The sequence below is a fragment of the Lactuca sativa genome, chromosome 7, assembly GCF_002870075.4.
Source record: "Lactuca sativa cultivar Salinas chromosome 7, Lsat_Salinas_v11, whole genome shotgun sequence".
NCBI classification, from domain to species: domain Eukaryota; kingdom Viridiplantae; phylum Streptophyta; class Magnoliopsida; order Asterales; family Asteraceae; genus Lactuca; species Lactuca sativa.
In genome coordinates this window covers 95579305-95596801 of record NC_056629.2, presented here as the reverse complement: position 1 = coordinate 95596801, position 17497 = coordinate 95579305, and the positions used below count along the sequence as shown (strand labels likewise).

The 17497-nt window shown below is 40.4% G+C and overlaps 1 non-coding gene across 1 annotated transcript; it reads left to right on the top strand.

The window, feature by feature from the left end:
• The first annotated feature begins 17170 nt into the window (after window positions 1-17170).
• Window positions 17171-17277, top strand: LOC111887608 (small nucleolar RNA R71). Its single transcript, XR_002848823.1, has one exon. It is a non-coding gene; the product is annotated as a small nucleolar RNA R71 (small nucleolar RNA).
• The last annotated feature ends 220 nt before the right edge of the window (window positions 17278-17497 follow it).

Sequence of the window (17497 nt, the reverse complement as noted above, 5' to 3'; positions counted from 1 at the left end):
GGTTTCGGTTGAGAAAAATTCTGAAAAACCGAACCCGAGCGTTTGGTTGGTTTTGGTTTTGAAAAATTTTGAAAAACCAAACCCGAGCGTTCGGTTGGTTTCGGTTTTGAAAAATTTTGAAAAACCGAACCCAAGCGTTCGGTTGGTTTCGGTTTTGAAAAATTTTGAAAAACCGAACCCGAGCGTTCGGTTGGTTTCGGTTTTGAAAAATTTTGGAAAACCGAACCCGAACCTTCGGTTGGTTTCGGTTTTGGAAAATTTTGAAAAACCGAAGAAATTGAGGCTAGTAATAAGAAAATACTTTTGACAATAAGATAAACGACTTTGTACATGAAGTTTACAAGCAAGAAAACTACCTTTGAAGTGATGAGCGAGTGAGATGATTCAACCGAACCTGAACGTTCGGTCAAGTTCACTTCTTACGATTGAGGTTGAGAGGTAGTTTGAGGTACTGACTCTGATTCCATCATACCTAGCCCTTGTAATATTTTGTTGAATGACGCTTCAGGAAGAGCTTTGGTAAAGATATCAGCCAGTTGATCAGTGGTTCTAACAAAGTGTACTTCGATGTTTCCATCTTCCACATGATCTTTGATAAAGTGATACCTCAGTGCTATATGCTTGGTTTTGGAGTGTTGCAGTGGATTATGACAGATCCTAATTGCACTTTCAGAGTCACAATATAGTGGGATCTTCTTCATATCGAGTCCATAGTCTCGAAGTTGACTCTGGATCCAAATCACTTGAGAGGTGCAGGATGCAGCTGCTATGTATTCAGCTTCGGCAGTAGACAAAGACACACACGTTTGTTTCTTTGATTGCCAGCTAACCAACTTCCCGTCAAGGAATTGGCAGCCACCTGTGGTGCTTTTTCTGTCGAGTCCACATCCTCCAAGGTCTGCATCAGAGTAGGCTTGAACGAAGAAGCCTGAGTTGGAAGGATACCATAGACCTAGAGAGGTGGTTCGCTTGAGATAGCGTAGAATGTTCTTCACTGCAAGCATGTGAGGTTCGCGTGGGTTTGCCTGAAATTGAGCACAGTAACACACAGAAAACATGATGTCAGGCCTGCTAGCAGTGAGATACATCAGTGAGCCTATCATTTGTCGATAGAGCGTGATATCAACAATCGGTTTGTCCAGGGATGGGGTGAGCTTGGTGCCGAATGCCATTGGGACTTTGACTTTGGAGTCTCCCATCATACCAAACTTTGCTAGGAGAGTCTTTGTATAAGCTTCCTGATTAATAAAGATGCCTTCGGGTCCCTGTCTAATATTTAAGCCAAGGGAAAAGTTAATAGGACCCATTGAGCTCATTTCAAATTTAGTCTCCATCAGCTTTCTGAATTCAGCTGTTAGGCTGGGATTCGTTGAGCCAAAGATGATATCATCAACGTAAATTTGAACGATCATAAGGTGGTTACATTCCTTTTTGCGAAAGAAGGTTGGGTCAACCGAACCTTGTTTGAATTTGGACATCTTTAAGAATTTAGTAAGCGTTTCATACCAGGCTCTCGGAGCTTGTTTGAGTCCATACACAGCTTTATCCAGAATATAGCAATGATTGGGATACTTTTCGTTCACGAAACCAGGAGGTTGCTCCACGTACACTGTTTCTTCGAGTTCTCCATTAAGTAATGCACACTTGATGTCCATTTGGAAAACTTCAAAGTTTTTGTGGGCAGCATAAGCAAGAAATATTCTTACAGATTCCAGTCTAGCTACAGGAGAGAAAGTCTCTTCATAATCAATCCCTTCCTCCTGACAATATCCTTTTACAACCAGACGAGCTTTGTTCCTTATAACGTTCCCTTCCTTGTCCATTTTATTCCTAAAGACCCATTTGAGACCAACAACCGAGGCATCTGGAGGAGTTGGAATGAGGCGCCAGACTTTGTTCCTTTCAAATTCGTTCAGTTCGTCTTGCATCGCTTGAACCCAATCGGAGTGATCGAGAGCAGTGTTAACTGTCTTCGGTTCAACTTTTGATACGAATGAGTTATACATGAAAAATTCAACTTTGGAAAATAAGGATGTCTGTTTTGCCTTGAGTTGTGATCGGGTTAGAACCTTTTCAGAAACATCACCAACAACTTGAGAGATAGGATGATCTCTGGTCCATTTGGTGAGAGGAGGGTAGTTTGGATCAAAGGTTGGATCCAGTTCAGCATTGATCATTTCTTCTGGCTCGGATTGAATTTCGTAGTCGAATGACATATCAGCTTGCTCCCCCTCGATAGATGAGCTTTCAGGAATACTTTGAGAATCTTGAGCTTCAGAGGTTTCTTGTGGTGCTGGACTTTCAGGCATTGATGCACCTTCGGATGGTTAAGAACTTTCGGTTTGAGAAGTACTTTCGGTAGCAGTTGGAGAGCTTGGCTCCCCCTCAACATGTGAGGTCGACTGAGTTGATGACGGTTGATCCTCCCCCTCGACTGAAGCATCGATTGATGGAGGTTCGTCGGAATTCGATCCTCCTTCGTTCATTCTCCTGGCAGCTTCTTCGACAATTTGCTTCATATGGTCTACCTTGTTGTCTGTTGCGCCTGCTTCTGAGAGAGTAGCTTTCTCTGGTTCGTCAAATAGCTCCATAAACTTTTCGAATAGATTAGCGATCGAGACTGTGACTTGGCCAGTTTGAGGAAAGATTTCCCCAGCTGTGTCGTCTTTCACCTGTAGCTTTTTGACATAGCTATCGTCGAAAGTCACGTAATAAGTCTCTTCGATTTTTCTCGAACGCTTGTTTAGAACTCTGTATGCTTTGGAAGTGAGAGAGTAGCCCATAAAGATTCCCTCGTCGGCTTTGACATCAAACTTGTTGCGGTGTTCTTTAGAGTTAAAGATGAAACACCGTGAGCCGAATACGTGGAAAAATTTCACATTGGGCTTCCTGTTGTTGAGAATCTCATAAGGTGTGAGCGTGAATCGCTTGTTGAGATATGACCTGTTCTGTGTAAAGCAAGCAACAGAAATAGCATCAGCCCAAAAATAAAGAGGTAAGGAAGCGAAACTTAGCATTGTTCGAGCAGCTTCACAAAGATCGGTTTCGTCTTTCGACAATTCCGTTCTGTTGAGGTGTGTAGGGAGCTGAGAAGTTGTGACTTATTCCCTTTGCTGCCAGAAATTCTTCAAATTCTCTGTTTTTGAATTCCAGACCATTGTCGCTCCTGATGTTACGAACGACCTTCTTGAGCTGTACTTCAATCTGCTTGATGAACACTTTCAGCTTATGAGTCGCTTCAGATTTGAGATTTAGAAAGAACACCCATGTAAACCGCGAAAAGTCATCAACAATAACAAGAATATACTTGCTACCACCGATGCTTTCGATAGATGATGGACCACATAAATCAATATGAAGTAATTCGAGTGGTTCAACAACTTTCGTGTTAATTATAGATGGATGACTTTGACGACTCTGCTTCCCCATTTCGCATGCAGCACACAAATGATCTCTGTCGAACTTGAGCAATGGAAGACCTCGAACATGACCTCCAGTGACAAGTTTGTTGATATCTTTAAAGTTGAGATGAGAGAGTCTTCGGTGCCACAACCAGCTTTCATCAGTTTGTGCTTTTGACAACAGGCATATAGCTGGGTTTCCTTTGATGGGTTTGAGGTTTAGAGGAAACATTTCACCCTTACGCTCTGATTTGAGAATTACTTTCTTCGTCTTCTTCTCAATAATTTCAGAACCTTCATCGTCGAATGAGACTTTGAGACCTGTAGTCCTTCCACGTATGCCACCTTCCTTATAGTGAAATCACCATTGGTAATCATTCCGTATCCCTTTATGGTGCCGAAGGAGTTATTTCCAAACTTGACGTTGCCACCATTTGCAAGAGACCAGTATTCCCTGAGCTCTTCTTTCCTCCCTGTCATGTGACGCGAGCAGCCACTATCAATGTACCATTCTTCGTCAAACTGCTCGTCACTTATAACCTGCAAAAATCAAGCAGATTTAGGAACCCAAAGTTTCTTGGGTCCACGTGAGCCTTTCACAGGTACAGGAATAGGAAGAGAGATGTCAACAAGATATGTTCGTTTTATTAGTGTTGTTTCATCTTTCTTTTTGATGGTAAAAACTTTGATTTTATTAGGATTAGGTACGTTCGGTTTAGATTCCGGTTTGGATGCTGAAACATTCTGTTTGCCTTTTTGTTCAGCTGACGAATGAGATTTTTGAGAATGAACAGAATGAACTTTTGAGTGAGATGGAGATGAATTGGAAGAATTAGAAGAATTAGATGAATTAGATGAGTGAGAAGAAGAGGGCTTAGATGACTTCTTGTCTGGAGACTCTAGGTGACCCTTTTGCTTTTGATCATTGGTGAGACGGACCTTAGAGATTTGATCTCTTTTGATTTCGGAACCTAACCTTTTCTTTCGGTTGGTATTCTTTTCCGAACCGAACCTTGGCTTTCCGTTGTTGTGGCTCTCGTGCTTTCTAACAGGGTTATTCTCAAACTTTAGATTCTTGTCTTGATGTGAGAAATATGCATTCTGGGATTGCCAGAATTGTTTCCTTTCAGAGAGAGTCTTCCTGTATCTCTGGTTCCTTTGACGTTTCTGATTCCTCATCTGCTTCGGTTGATGATGGATATTGGCTTTCATTTTCAGTTTCTCTTTGGCTGGTTCACTTTGAACTGAGGAACTAGAGGGAACGTCTTCTTTTGCCGAACTTCCATTTTCTTGAGGAATGTCTTTCGTACCACTGGTACTTGGCATATCAAAATTATCTGGCTTGTTTAAGGGTTCTGGTACGTACCTTCCTTTACTTTTCCATGAGGTCCTTTCAGATAACCCTACCGTTTCATCATCATTATCGATTGAAGCGGACCAGAAAAACTCATCGCAGCCATCAGCATTGTCTTCGTTTACAATTGCTGTGAGTTCAGCAGTTTGATGTTCGGTTACTCCTATGACCTTGTACACTTGGTTTGGAGTGGTCCTAACCTTTTGATAAACAACGGCTTTCTCTGCTAAGATTGGGGACGTTTGTTGGGACAATCGAGCGAACTCCACTGAATTTTCTGAAATTAGATTCTTGTGGTTTTCAGGTTCGCTTTTCACAAATTCTGAGCAGTCAACCGTGTCCTCTACAGAAATTTCACTCACATTGTCATCCTCATTAAGCTCAGTTGCATTTTCAACATCAATTTTGTTTTCCGAGCTCAAGTTGGAGTTTAAAGAGTCAAATTTTTGTATGGTTTCGGTTCTCAGTTTAAGTCTATCATTTTCATCCAAAAGGCTTTTAAGCATGTCGTTATGGTCCTTGGATTTAATGAAAGATTCTATTTTGTCCAGTCCATACATATAGGTCGGATTGACGTCATTAGATGATATCACACTCTCGCAATTATAAGCTTCAGCATCAATTTCATCCTCCTTAAACTCAAGGAAGGGCAAAATCATGCGATGAATCTTTTGTCCTATTTCACAGTCCAAGTGAAGCTGAGTAATATTAGTGTAAAGACGTTTTGCAATCAAACAAAAAACATTTCGCTGTTTTAACAGCTTTAAATTGTCTCTTTGTAAATAAATGTTTTCATCTTTTATTTTAACTAATTCTGACTCCTTTAGCTCGATCCACATGCGCCGTTCCTCACTCTTTGAAGACACCCTGCTTAATTGATCAATTAGGTTAGAATTGGTGACTCGAGTTTGAGTTAAACTACAATCTAGATGAGAGATTCGTGAATTAACACTTTTTAGTTCTTTTTCATATGAGCATTGTGGTACTTTAAATGAAACAAAAACCGATTGTACCTTCTTGATCAGTTCATCGAGTTCGTTGAACTGCACGCTGAGCGGTTTGGCTGTAAAGCACATATCCTGCTGCTCCTTCGGTTCATTGCTTCCACCATCAGTGTTGTATCCCCTCATTTGAGATACATCGGACACCATCAAGCACCTTCCTCCACTGCTCTCCTCTTTTGCCACACAATCCTTTCCATGAGAAGGCTTCCTCACTTCATCGTCTTCAGAGTCGGTTGACCAAACTTCCACGCCACCGAACTCGTCATCAGCAACCGAACCCTGCACAATTAGAGCATTTATGGAAGGGTTAGCGGTAGATTTCTTCTTCCTCATCTCATCAAGCTTTTTCTGCAGCAAAGCTTCCTCATCCTTTTCCTCATCCTTTTCAGCCATCTTTTTGAGAACACAATCCTTAGCATAGTGGTTTTTCCCTCCACAGTAGTAACAACTTACTCCAGAATCACCCTCTTCCTTCGGTTCCTTCTTAGACTCATCAACCTTCGGTTCATCTTTAACCTTTTCTGAACTATAACTCCCCTGCCAGTTTCGGTTTTTGTTGCTGGGGAATCTCTTCTTAATGAACCTCTTGGGGTTAGACACCATCATAGCATAATCCTCAGCCGTGAGGTCATACTCTTCCAAGTTGAGGTATTCGTCCTCCATCACAGCTTTACTTTTTGACAAGAGGGCCAGCGAACCTAGGCTTGAGACAACATTCTTTTCCTGCAGCACAATTTTCTCCTGAGACTTGAGAATACCCACCAGTTTCGCCAAAGAATATGATTTAAACTGCTCATGGGCTTTAACTGTAGACACCACTGCTCTCCACTCTGATCTTAAACCATTTAAAAACGTAACCTTCTACTCGATAAGCTTCCTTTCGATGTCATGTTTGATCATCTTGCTGAGAAGATGATTGAAGCGATCGAACGTTTGGGTCACAGTTTCTTCGGCTCCTTGCCTGAATTCTCCAAACTCAGATAAGAGTAAGGTTTGGATAGAGTGTTCAAGATCCTTGTCTGTAGAGTACAGTTCACGAAGTCTATCCCAAACTTCCTTTGCCGTCGTGCATGAACTTACTAACCTGAAAGTGTCGGACTGAAGGGCGAATCTGATTAATCTTAACGCCATGATATTGCACTGGAATTTATCCTTTTCATCTTGCGCAATATCTTTAACATCCTTCAGTAGATCATTATACTCCTTTTGAGTTTTAATAATCCTTGACGTTGCAGAGTGAGAAAACGGTCCATTAATAATTGCTTCCCAGATGAGGTATCCATTACCCTCAGATCCTATAACATAGTCTTCAAAGTGATGCGCCCAGACTTCATAATCATGGGTGTATAGGATGGGAATCTTCATGGTTGATCCAATGCTATTGGAAATATTAATGGGATTCGATTGCGACTCGTCCATAATGATTGAATAACCTGTTTAAAGATCAGACTTGTAATAAATCAGATTAGGGCAAAACAATAAATATCAAGATACGTCAATAATGAGATGACGGCTCAATAAATATCAGTAATTGCGGAAAACCCTAATTGAAAGCTTTTTCACAGAAAAGAAGTGTATCGATTACACAGCCTCCTGCTCTGTTACCAATTGTTGAGATTAAAAGATAATCTTGAAGATCGATTAGATCTTAGACAGGTAAATAAAGATTTAAACAGCAAGAACGCAAAAATAATAAGTAACTCAAGAATGAATCAAACGTGTCGAATGATTATAAAACAACCCTCAGAAGAGCTCGATCAAGAACATCATCTGTAGAGGGTTAAAAAGGTTTACAGGAACGATGAAGAAAATTAAAGCTATCGTAATTCTCTATCTTGTATTCTAGATCGTTAACCTAATATGCATGCAAGCATATTGTTATATAATAAACCTAACAGGCTCACGGTTGGACAGGCCCAAACCGGAGTACAAAACAATTGGACTAATAGCCGAGCCCAATGACACAATACTTAAACAAATCTTCAACCCAACACATTCTCTAATTAATCCTAGTTTCATGTTCATTATTCCTAGGCATATGATAAAGTGTTCACATAAACATATGAGGTTAACAACTAAGAGATGTTCATGCAGCTTAATTGTCTTCCAATTAACAGAAAATAATTGTGGTTAATGCGTAAGGTTCTTTAACAAACTTAATTTAATAAAATCACCAATAAACAATCAATAAAAGTAATAATTAAACCATTGGAGTAACTTGGTTTTTCCTAAACAGAAACAATACGAATTTAGCTCATGGTTACAGTAAAAACAAGCTCAAAAACGAATTCAACTAGGCTAAACATGCTTAAATCCTAAAATTAAGTGGAAAGTATAACCTAAATTGCCTTGATTCCTCAAAAGATCGAAGGTTAGGGTTCTTCAGCTCTCCAAAGGGTTCTTCAATCGCAGGTTTAACTCCTAGAAGCTAGAAAAAGTCCCCAATTCAGATAAAGGTTTGATATTTATAGTTATCACAAAACAGGGGAAACTCGGTGAGTAGGTCACCCAACTCGCCGAGTAGACGCGTAAAATCCATGTACGGCAAGGAGTCTTGACTTATCTGCGGGAATATTCTCGGGAACTCGCCGAGTTGCTTCGCGGACTAGTCGAGTAGGTGTGTGTTTTTCCTTTTTCTTCATTCTTTGGTCTCTAATTGCTTCTCCTTGTTCCTTTTAACTTCCAAGCATGTATTTTGGACCGAAAACACAATTTAAGCATTATTAAGTACCTTTTGTCCACATTATGCACATAATTAGCTAAAAATGAATAAAAATATATGCTAAACATATAGCTAATTATGCAAATATCAAAATACCCCACACTTGACTTTTCCTTGCCCCCAAGCAAAACTGAATTTTAACACATTAGAACCACATAAGATAACTCCAATCCAACCCAGCCATTATGCCAAGACCGTAACGCATGCATTTGTGTCTAAAATTTTCCTAATAACCCCCGTACTCTAAATATTCATAATCCTCATAAACATTCACCCACTTATCCCGAACAATGCTCATTTTATGCATCCCTCCGAATCCATCCACAGAAAACCTCCTATCCTCAAGGTATTTTTGGTTGAGCAACCCAAGCATACATAATCTAGACAATTACAATTTATGATACCACATTGGAGCTCTTTGGAATTCTTCACTTATTTAACATCTGATCTTTAATTTCTTTGAATTCACTACCTTGTTGTTTGATTTTTAGTATCCTCAACTTTTTGAATTTCTTCAGAACTTTTGATCTTCATACTTTATACTTGAATGCTCCAAAAATTCTTCAAACTTTGCTTATAATTCTCTCTCTCTCTTTCTCTCTCTCTCTCTCTCTCTCTCTCTCTCTCTCTCTCTTTTAACATGTAACTCATTTTTTTTTCACTCAAAACCCAACATGCTTAAGCAGGGGCGCTCAACTTCAACCTTTATTGGCTAAAGATAATAATTTTCCTGGATACATTTCAAGTACACGATGCTAAACATATTGCATCCTTCGGGCTAAGCAATGTCGTGTTTTTATCCCATGATTTCACTAGAATAAGGGGGCCACAAATGCATTATAACGTATATAGGCTCAACTAAGCATTTGGGTTTTCATGCAATCATCAACACAATTCTAACATGGAATCCTAATTACTTTTTACCAAAATTTTCTAAGTTAATTCCTAAGTCACATTTTTGGTATGCAAGAGTGCAATTTTTTTTTAAAATAGACCTAAATTAGGGTATTAGGATTCTAAAATTACTAAGATGTAACCAACCCCCTACCCCACACTTATTTTATGTAATGTCCCCATTGCATATCATGCATGAAAAATAAAAACATGAAATATAGAGAGAATTGGAACAAACTCCCCTGGGATAGCAGTCGCGAGGTTGATATCTCTTCTCTTCAGCTCCATCTTCAATTGACTTTAGACATGGGAACAACTCATCCATGTCTTGGGTGTCAAAATCTCATGTGGTAGACATGCAAATGACTCAAATATGTAGGACAAAGCTCCTAGAAACCTCCAGTAATGAATCTTCATGAAAAATGGATAAGTACTGCAATATACGTGCCCAAAACAGCTCTGGAATTCGAAAAATGTTGATAAACTCGATGAGTATTATCGTGTACTCGGCGATTATATCGCCAATTTTCAGTTATGTCGTGTAAATACCCATGTACTCGCCGAGTAGTCTGGATGCACTCGGCGAGTAGGCGTTGAGTTGAGAAAAATTGTCCAGCTTGTTTACTCTTGACTGAGGTGATAAAATTGGACACTTCAGTGACTCTTCTTCAATTACTTTAGTAATAACACACCCTATTACTCCCAACTCTAACAGACTCAACCTTAATGGAAGGACTCCGCACTCTCATATAAAACATTCCTCACTTGAACCTTGACCCTTATGACTTCTAAATGCATCCTAACCTTCCAATCCTGAAAAAAAAATGCAACCACGAGTGAAAGCAACCAAATAAAAGTCCTAAAAACATAATTATCCAAGTTTAACAATAATCCATAACCAAACACCATAAAAACAAATAAAAACATAAAACAAACACTCTTCAATCTTCCTCCTCCATGTTCACTCCTCCAGCACCACTACCTCCTCCTTCATTGTCTCTACGCATCCTTTCCTCCTAATTCATGATATAGGGATAACCGGGCCCGGGTCTCGGGGCGATATTCATTTCTTGGAAAAGATACTCAAATGATTGATTATTGTAATTGACACCTCTCCCAATATCATCCAAGTATCTTCGATATTCAACTTGGTTCCACCCGTCATTTTCATCCTCCACCGGAATAACCGGTGGGTCTTCTCGTACCTGCTCACTCCTTTGCCTCACCCGTCATCCGGGCTCCTCGGGGATAACCGTCTTGTCTGCATGTGGAATAGAATAAGATTCTCCAAACTTTTCTACAATACTTTCCCTCTGATATAGTGTAGTGTTGAATGGAGGAGGAGAAATGACAGTTAGTGCCCTCGCCTCTTGTAAATCCAAGATCCCAAATGATCTTGCGAGCCTCGTTACGAACATCCCTCCATTAATTTTGGAGGTCACCTTTTCTTTGACAACCCCATCCGCAAGATACTTGGCTAAGCAGTAGGGAAGGTTGCTGAAGACATCGAGAGTAATGATGCTCCAAAGATAGAGGATGTCAAGGGTTGGGACCTTGTCATCGTCCTTCCTCATATTGATTGTGCTGGCGATGAAGCGATGAATGAGACGATGAATTGGTGAACGGATGTGTCCTTCCCGTGCGGAAAATGGAATGTATACCTGGTTGGCAATAGTATTCAACCAGGTGGAAGCAACAACTTCTTTAGGGAGATCTTTATGGCATTTGTCCAAGAAGGCTTCAAAATCTTCATTCAACATGGCACTTTGATCATAGATGCCAATCCTCCATGCAAACTCCGCCATGCTACATTGTCGCAGCTCTCCACCAAGTGAAAAGGAAATAACATTAGGGTTATAATAATCACTACCACTCCGGAATGAGATGGTAGAGAAGAATTCCTAACATAACTCCGTGAAGACCGGCTCTTGGATCTTGAATAATTGTAACCATCCATCACAAATGATGGTAGAATCCCCCATATTGCATTCTTTTACCAAATATGGCGTCAATTCTTCCTCCAACCCGATCTTTCCCAACCAATCTCAGTTTATTGCATTAGGGAGGTGGATCTCCTTCTACTTTAAAGCTTCCAATCTGTTTTTAGCACGGGTCGGTGAGGATTTAGAAGTTATTTGGCGAAAAGAAAGCCACGAGATATCTCCTTGGCTTCCCCCTCGTGAAGTATGCCCTATTCTGGACATGGTTCCTGCAAAATAACATTAAGAAAGCACAAACAAACAACACCCAACAATTAAAATTGAACATAACAGATTTGTAAAGGCCCCTACTCGCCGAGTTCATGAACTACTCGGCGAGTAGGATGAACATCGGGACCAGATTTCAATCGGACCTATATGGGTCAATTAAAACATCTAATTTTGTATAGGGGTTTGCTATATTAAGTCCATTAATCCCTAATCCAAAAGAAATTTTGACTAAAACCTCCTAATTCATAGTAAAATCAAAACCCTAGAATTGGAGAAAACCCCCAAATCCAAGTTTTGGGAAAAATAAGGACTAAGAATCGATAAAGCTTCAACCTTTAACAACTATTGGGAGTAAAAATCATACCTTTATGCTTGAAACATGGGGATTTGACACAAATTGAAGAAATCGCTTGAAAGGAGATACGCACGGCGAGTATGAGGGCAATGGATAAAATGAGTGAAAAACCCTTATTTACAGATTAAAAACAACCCGTGTAAAATTTCTAATCACCGAGTAGAAATGCGTATTCGCGATATTTCGGGATTTCAAACATGTACTCGCCGAGTAGTTCGCAGATACTCGGCGAGTAAAACTTACAGTTTGGAAAAAAAACTTAATTTAACCTACCACCCCACACTCTAAGCATTGCTTGCCCTCAAGCTATCATTTTGAACATGATTTCAGAAGAAGAATGAAAATAAAACAGATCCTAAGAAATTAAAAGGAAAACCAAGGGAAAAGAAATGCAAACTCTAAACTCGGGTTGCCTCCCGGAAGCGCTTCTTTTTAAGGAGTCATTAGCTGGACTCCTTTCGTTCTACGTTTCCGCTATTCCCTCCAAAAGCAGCCCTTCTATGTCTCTATTTCTTGGGACTCCTTCTTCATATGTTTTTACTCTATGTCCATTAACCTTGAAAGGGGTACCGTCTTTTGATAATAACTCTATAGCACCATGTGGAAACACCTTCTTTACTACAAAAGGACCATCCCATCTTGACTTGAGTTTTCCCGAAAAAAGTTTTAGTCTTGAATTAAAAAGCAACACCTTTTGCCCTTCATGAAACTCTTTGTTACCCTTGATCCTCTTGTCATGCCAACTCTTGTTTTCTCTTTATAAATTAGAGAGCTAGTGTAGTCATCATTTCTAAGTTCCTCAAGAGAATTCATTTGCATTAACCGGTTGTTCTTGAGCTCCGCCATGTTGAAGTTGCATATTTTCAAAGCCCAAAAAGCTTTATGCTCGATTTCCACCGGTAAATGACATTGCTTTCCATAAACTAACCTATATGGTGTAGTACTAATAGGTGTTTTGAAAGCTGTTCGGAAGGCCCAAAGTGCATCATCTAGCTTATCCGACCACTCTTTCCGATTGCTCCCCACCGATCTCTCCAAGATTCTCTTTAAGGCTCTATTTGTCACTTCGGTTTGTCCACTAGTTTGTGGATGGTAAGATGTAGAGAATTTATGGGTTACCCCATATTTCCTTAACACCTTCTCTATTTGATCATTGGCAAAATGTGTGCCTCGGTCACTTATCAGAGCTTTTGGGACTCCAAATCTCAAAAATAGCTTCTTCAAAAATTGCACCACTACCCGAGCATCATTAGTTAGTAAAGCTTGTGCCTCCGCCCACTTGGATACATAATCCACAACCACCAATATGTATTTGTTGCCTTTTGATATGGGAAATGGTCCCATGAAATCGATCCCCCACACATCAAATACTTCGCACACTTGAATACTATGTTGTGGCATTTGATTTCGGGATGAAATGTTTCCCGATCTTTGGCATGCATCACATTCTTTGACAAATTGGGCTGCATCTTTAAAAATTGTAGGCCAGTAAAATCCAATGTCAAAGATCTTCTTTGCAGTGTAATGTGTTCCATGATGTCCACCTGTGGGCCCACTATGACAATGCTCCAAAATTTGTCGGCTTTCATTCCCGAACACACATCTTCGTATGATTCTATACGCGCAACTTTGGAAAATGTATGGCTCATCCTAAAAGTAATATTTTATTTCGGAAAAGAAATTCTTCTTTTGTTGGCAGGTAAGATCTTTTGGGATGTACTTGCTAGCTAAGTAATTAGCTATGTCCGCGAACCATGGCTCTTCTCCCGCGGTCACCATAATGTACTCGTCCGGGAAGTCATCTCCAACTTTATCTTCTTGCAGTTGCGGGTTTTCTAGCCTTGATAAGTGGTCGACTGCTACATTCTCCATTCCCTTCTTATCGCGTATCTCGATGTCAAACTCTTGAAGAAGTAGAACCCAACGTATCAATCTTGGCTTGGCATCCTGTTTGGCAAACAAATACTTGATAGCAGAGTGGTCAGTAAAGATAGTTGTTTTAGATAAAACTAAATAAGGGCAAAATTTAGCAAAGGCATACACCACATCTAGTAATTCTTTTTCAGTAGTGGTGTAATTCTCTTGGGTCGGATTTAAAGTTTTACTTGCATAATAAATGGGTCGAAAGTGCTTATCAACCCTTTGACCAAGGACAGCTCCTAAAGCAAAGTCACTAGCATCACACATTATTTCAAATGGTATCCCAATTTGGGGCAACAATGATTGGGGCATTAGTCAATTTTTCTTTCAAGACTTCAAATGCCTCTAAACACTCTTTATTAAAATTAAATGGTGCGTCCTTTAAAAGCAATTGTGTTAGAGGTCTAGTTATTTTAGAAAAAATCTTTTATAAAACCCCGGTAAAAACCCGCATGTCCTAGAAAACTTCTAACGCCCTTCACATTAGTTGGTGGGGGTAATTTGGCAATGGTGTCAATCTTTGCTCGATCCACTTCAATTCCAAATTTGGAAACCTTGTGGCCTAAAACTATACCCTCCTTGACCATAAAGTGACATTTTTCCAAATTAAGGACTAAGTCGGTTTTCTCACACCTAGCAAGCATTAAATCAAGATTAGTGAGACAATTATGGAAGGAAGATCTAAAAACAGAAAAATTATCCATAAAGACTTCCATGAATTTTTCCACCATGTCGTGGAATATAGCTGTCATGCACCTTTGAAATGTCGCGGGTGCATTGCATAACCCAAAGGGCATGCGTCGATAAGCAAAAGTCCCACTTGGGCAAGTAAAAATGGTATTTTATTGGTCCATTGGGTCTATGGGTATTTGGAAATATCCCGAAAATCTGTCTAAAAAGCAATAATAACTATGGCATGATAATCTTTCTAACATTTGATCAATAAAAGGTAAGGGGAAATGGTCTTTACGAGTGACATCGTTTAGCTTTCGATAATCGATGCACACTCTCCAACCGGTTACCGTTCGTGTTGGAATAAGCTCGTTCTTCTCGTTGGTAATGACCGTCATCCCTCCTTTCTTGGGCACCACTTGGAGCGGACTCACCCATAGACTGTCGGAAATAGAATAAATGATCCCCGCATCTAAAAGCTTGACTACTTCCTTCTTGACCACTTCTTGCATGTTTGGGTTTAATCTTCTTTGGTTCTACACAACCGGCTTTGCTCCTTCCTCCAAGTTAATCTTGTGAGAACAATAAGAGGGGCTTATTCCCTTGATGTCGGTAATGCTCCATGTTATGGCCCGCTTCCGCTTCTTCAAAACTTGAACTAGTTCTTCTTTTTCAGATTCGGAGAGGTCAGAGGCTATGATTACTGGCTTTTGATGACCATCTTCAAGGAAAGCATATTCCAAGTGATCTGGTAATGTTTTGAGCTCTGTTTTTCCGTTCTGCATGGTGTACTCGCCGAGTGCATGTGAGGGACTCGGTGAGTCGGCTGCTGAATTTACGAATTCAAGCGTTTCTTCGCATGGACTCGGCGAGTAGATCGGCCCTACTCGGCAAGTTTCTCTGTCAGAGTGTTTCATTAATTCTTCATACTCAACTTCTTCCAGTAGCCTCTCGATCTCCAGTAAGTCTTTTTCAACATCAAATTCTTCATCAAAGATAGTGGACTTGTTTGGATCTTCATTATCGCATTCCTCCATCAATTCATCAAACATGTCAATCGAGAACGCCATGTCATCACTATTACTTGCATGCTTCATAGCTTGATCAACCCCTAAAGTGACTGAATCATCTCCTACCCGTAAAGTAAGCTTCGAGTCTCTCATGTCCACTATAACACTTTCCGTGTTGAGAAAGGTCTTCCAAGGATGATCGGGACTTGAGGATCGGCCTCCATGTCTAGAATTATAAAATCTGCGGGAAATACAAACTTGTCCACCTTGACCAATAAGTCTTCACATATTCCTCTTGGAAAAGTGACTGTCTTGTTTGCTAAATGAATTACCATACGAATTGGCCTTGGTTCCGGGAGATCCAGCTTCTTGAAGAATGAGTAAGGCATGAGGTTCATACTTGCTCCCAAGTCAGCCAAAGCATGAATGGTAGCCAAGTTACCAAATTGGCAAGGCAAAGTCAAGCTTCCTTGGTCACCCTTCTTTTTTGGTAATTTGTTTAGCATGGCAGCTGAGCAGTTCTCATTAAGAACTACCTTTTTCACTTCCTCCATCTTCCTTCTATTGGTGAGAAGCTCCTTAAGGAATTTTGCATATTTTGGCATTTATGCGACCACTTCGATGAAGGGTATGTTGATTTGAAGAGCTTTAATATGGTCAAGAAACTTCTGGTACTCCTCTTCCTGCGTTTCTCTCTTAGCTCGGGCTGGATATGGCATTAGAGGCTGAAAGGGCTTTTCAGGAACCTGATTTTTCGAGTTTGGCAGTGGACTCGTCGAGTCCATATTCTGGACTCGGCGAGTAGGGTCTGTTCCATGCAAATTTTGATTTTGGTCTTGAGTTTCTGCATCCTCCTTCTGCAATTCTTTGGGTGCTTCATTCTGAATAGGGGCCAGAGGAGTAATTATCTTCCCACTTCTTGTTGTGACTATGTTTATGTGTGCGCCTCATGGGTTGTTTTCAGTTTTACTAGGAAGTTCGCCCGGTGATCTTTGATTGATTTGTTGAGCAAGTTGCCCAAGCTGCGTTTCAATGTTGTGGATAGATGCTTGCTGGTTTCTAAGCATGGTTTTTGTTTCTTGGATTGCAACATGATGATCACTATGTCTCTTTTCTGAAGCAGCTACAAATTTAGTAAGCATCTCTTCCAAACTTGGTTTTCTTTCTTGTGCCGGCTCCTCCTTTTGGTAAAAACCTCTTCCTTTTTGCTTGTACTTCTCCTCCTTAGCCTTCTTGTACTCTTCATAAGGGAGCCACTCTTTCTTTGGTTTACGCCAATTTTCATCATATCGGTCCCCACTTGAGTAACATACTTGCACCTTCTTATTGCCATTTTCATCCAAGTCGCAGTCTCTAGTAAGATGAGGCCCATTGTAGTTCTCACAACCCACCCGTATCGCATGTATCATTTGATCCATTTTGTCCATCCTCCTATCGCTGCATAGGTGGACCCCCTTGTCACATCATTTCTTGGATTATGGTATTCTCTAGAATGCTTAGAGAATTCTTCAATTAGTTGCTTTATCACTGGAGTTGCCTTCTTCGTAAGTGGACCCTGCGAGTCAAGTAATTGCCTTGTTGTAACATTTACTTCGTCATAAAAGATGGAGACTTCTTGTTGACTATTGAGGTCATGATGTGGGCAATTCCTTAGCAAGCTCTTGTACCTCTCCCAAGCTTCATATAGTGACTCTCCAGCTTGTTGTTCAAAGTTGGCTATGGCTTTCTTGAGCTTAGATATCTTGGATGGTGGGCAGAATTGATCAATGAACTCTTCTTTCAGCTGGGCCCATGTAGTGATGGATCCGGGGGGCAGTGACTTGAGCCAATCCTTTGCAGCACCCTTCAATGTAACCGGAAGAATGCGAAGTAGCTGAGTTTCTCGAGGCATCTTGGGAACATTGAAATAATCCACTACATCATTAACTTCATCCAAGTGCTTGTAAGCATCTTCG